Consider the following 4060-nt stretch of genomic DNA (forward strand, 5'->3'; position numbering starts at 1 on the left):
TTCAGTACTGGAATGATACCCTTGTACTAAAATATTTATTTCCAAGACATATTATATTGAAAATTATTGCACAATTAAAGTATATAGGCAAATATGATGAATTTCCTTTATATGAGGCATTCGTCACTCCACTCAAACTTTAATAGGATATTTGAATGACACCAGATTCATTGCGCACACATTCACTTTCCCTCAACTCACTTGCGGTGTAAAGAAGGGGTCAACGTCACCCGCGCTCTGCCGAGCCTCCCCTCGCGTCAGCTGCGGTACCGCACCTTTCGAATACAAACGAAGGGGTTCATGAACGCCGAAGACATCTCGGTGAAGGAAATGTCACAGAAGTCATCCACTCGCTCCATGTGACCCTAAAACGAGAGAAGAATTATGAACGAAATCAGCAAAATAGGAAAGACCTGGTAAAAAAGGTCCTTTTAGCCTATTTTTCATGTATTTCACATTTACTGTTCACAAAAATAGTACATTTCAAATTATTCGTCTGGATTTAATGAATCCCAACAAACGCAACCAATTTTTTTAAGACAACGCACGGAAAGTATACTAATTCAAATAAAAAAAATCCTCGGCCAATAAGAAGACCAACATTGAGGATTAACCTGACTGTGTCCAAAACGGAAAGCAGCTGCAGTACAAATTCAACACTAATGGTAGTGCTCTTGTCGGGGAAGACGAATCATTGCATCTCAGCAGGCAATTGAATTAGACATGTGCATATTTGTGTGTATATGGATATATACATACCTACGATTTAATTTCCTTATTTGTCTAGTAACTAGAGAAGTAAATAAATTGCATATGCTTTGTCGGATATAAGACATACCGAAGATGGACCGTAGGTACTCGTTGTAGGTGACATGTTGGAGCGAAGCGTCAATAATTCAGTGAGCCTCCTGGAACAGCTTTTCATCATTCCAGGAAAGATTGGTACTCTTTAGACGAGATGCTAAGTGGTTGTGGTGACGAGACCACAACGTGTTGAACAGAACAAGCAGAACCCTGCTCCTTCACTCTCCTTGTCACCTGTTGTCACATTATTATTAGTTTTGTTATTATGCAACATTTGTGCCCTTGTTGCACTGACACCACACTACAAATACTTCATCGATGAGTCTGTGAGGAAATAAAAACTATACATTTTTAAAGCCAAACTGGGACAGAAAACAGAAGCAAGACCGTTTCATGTTAGCTTTTTTACTTGTTGCACTAGTTTGCTAAGTCTGTGTTTGCAGGAAGAAGCTCCTCACCTTCATTGACCATCTGTGGGAAAAACTGATATATTTACACAATACTTACTTTTCATTGATATTTTTGTATAAATCATATTGTTTTTATATTTGCTATTTTGATTCACGTTGAATTACCATGATATCCATTGCTTCTGTTACGATTATCAGCTTAAATATTCGAGTGCAGCAAAACTGATTCCTCACTTATTTCAAAGTAATGTTCTTGCCTTCCAGTGTTGACTGTGTATTTCATACAGACCCCTCTGCAGTCAATAAATTCTTGAACAAAGATCTGGTAAATATTATCGTACAATATTGATATTGTGGTATATGATAATTGGATTATGATATGTAGTAGAATTAAACCCAAGTTCAAAGTTTTAATGCTACTTAATCTAGAAATTTGGATACCCTTCCTTGATCCTATAATCAGCCCATTTAAATGTCAGTTTTGCAGAATTTCTTCAATGTTTCTTTTACTGGAAGGCCCTCTCACTGTTGGTACTCCGGGTCTTCACATACATCTGTGGCACTGTAGCTTTACTGTGCATGTTTTCTGAATTTTTTACAACTTGGAACCTTTTCCTACTCCAAACTTCTTGCTTTATTCTATCCTTTTTTACAATATTCTGGCGACCTCGTATTTTACTCTGTAAAGTTAGCACTATACAGTTCTCCATAGACTTCATCCCTACCACCACATTGATGGAATGATCCTAACTATTGTATGGGCCTAGCAAATCAGAAAGTCATGAGGAATGGTGGTAATAATTACTCTAAAAATTGTTATTAACCTGAGCATTAAGCTGACCTCCGCCGTTCTCAGTGAATTCATCATCTCGTCATCGATTCCATAGACCTGAGAGCTGTCATTAAATTTCTTTTCCTTTGTTCTCGTGGACCTGAAAAAATTAAGTAATTTCATGGAATTTAGTTGACATTGGGTTTGGAATGTTTCACATTAAACATTAATAAACAAATTAATACAAAGGAACGAGTATCAAAAGTTAATGATAAAATCAACAGGACAAATTAACATTTTTTGTACAATCTTTAACAGCATAAGAAAAGACTCACAAGAAGCACGTATAGAGGCGCCGAGCAGACGAAGTCCATGCACGTCTGGTTGAACTTGGAGCAGAAAGGGTCGTCAGCAGGGATTTGAATGGCGGCGCACTCAGGGTGGAGTAAAGAGGGATTGCCCTCGGTCTCAGGGCAGCATGGAATCGCCTCACCATACCTACCTGGGAAATGAATAAGGCAAATAGATCCGTACATCGAGGACATTGGGTAAATAGTTCATGAGTTGAATTTGGATTTGCCCTTAATTTCGGGGATATAGTATTGCAAAATACCCGTTGTCATTATTATTCCTGAATATTATGGAACTATTTCAGTCTTTTTGGAAAACATTGTAAACCGACTCATAAAGAATTCAGTGCTTGATTTTGGTTATCGTCACTGGACCTTTATTCAGAGGTGCGAAAATCACCTCATGGTCGAAGAACTGCCCGTAGGTCATGTGAAGGGCGGAGAAGATTCCTTGTTTGGCCTAATGTTGTTCACCGCACTGTTGACGAGGTGGGCACTGCAGTTGTGAAAAATAATATAGTGTATGAAATATTCATTCACTGTTTCATAAATGAGATAGTGTATTATTAAACATGATATAGTATTGTAAGAAGATACACCATGTTCATACAAAAAATCATGAGCATGCCACTCAGGAAAGGCAGACGAAAAGCATTCATGGGAGCGACACTGTAGTCCCAAGAACTGGAGACACTAACCGTTGCCGGAAGGCCTCGCAGGAGGGCGAAACTAGGTCCTGATCACAGAAGTCGTCCTGGGCCAGCTGGTCCGATAGCATGTTAAAAATTACGTCGGTTTTATTTAGCTGGAGGCTGTAACAGGAGGTAGATATATTATTAGTTGTTCCGAAAGTGATAATTTAGTTGTGTTGTTATGTAAAAAAAATACATGTACTAACCAATAATGGTACCATATAAATTCAATTAGTTACAAAACCTAATTGGAAAAAAAATTGATACCTAAGATGTATTTAAAACATGAAAAAATGTAAAAGTTATTAAAGAATGCGTGTATTACCGATCCATGACGAATTCAGTGGCGCAGTCTATAGCCTGTTCTTGCTGCTGCGAAGGACCGCGGGTTAGAACTCTTGAAGAGGGACTGATGGATGTAAGTAGATGAATCATGAGAAACGTTCATGTTTTTGGCAGCCATACCCTCTTCTATTTTATCCTTTCCAGCAGATGTGTTAGTCCGTGTTCGAAACTTGATGTAGAAACATTGTTTACAATAATAAGTGGAATTTAAATACTTCCACTGTTATATATATACGGCTATTTGATACAGCAATAATCTTCAGTTTGAAATGTTATCAGAACCAGTGGTTCTTAGACTATGAGGAAGAAATTACTATATATATTAGGCCCACACATTTTGTTCATCATAGTGTTCACTGTACATGAAGATTTACCTTAAACGAAAAATAAATCTTATGCGAGAATACTATATTAACCCCATTATTCACTATAGACATTTTTTTTACAGCCGAATAGGGGCACCATTCCCTACTAAACTTTATGCATTACTTTTTTTTGAAAGATGCACACTACTCCACGAAACCTCATAAATTACGAACACAGTTTCCCTCACTTGTCATCCTTCGATTTCCTAATCGACTTCCAGCTTTGTCCGCCAAGTACATGTGTTCCGGAATGCTCCTCTGCCGGCTGCCTGGAGTTTTCCCCTCGTTTCACGTAGGAAATGTTATCTGAGACTAAAAGTTG

The 4060-nt window shown here is 38.0% G+C and overlaps 1 pseudogene; it reads right to left on the reverse strand.

The window, feature by feature from the left end:
- Positions 1-4060, reverse strand: part of LOC119591102 — a 7565-nt pseudogene that overhangs the window by 1074 nt on the left and 2431 nt on the right.

Source organism: Penaeus monodon, chromosome 28 (genome assembly GCF_015228065.2).
Source record: "Penaeus monodon isolate SGIC_2016 chromosome 28, NSTDA_Pmon_1, whole genome shotgun sequence".
NCBI lineage: Eukaryota > Metazoa > Arthropoda > Malacostraca > Decapoda > Penaeidae > Penaeus > Penaeus monodon.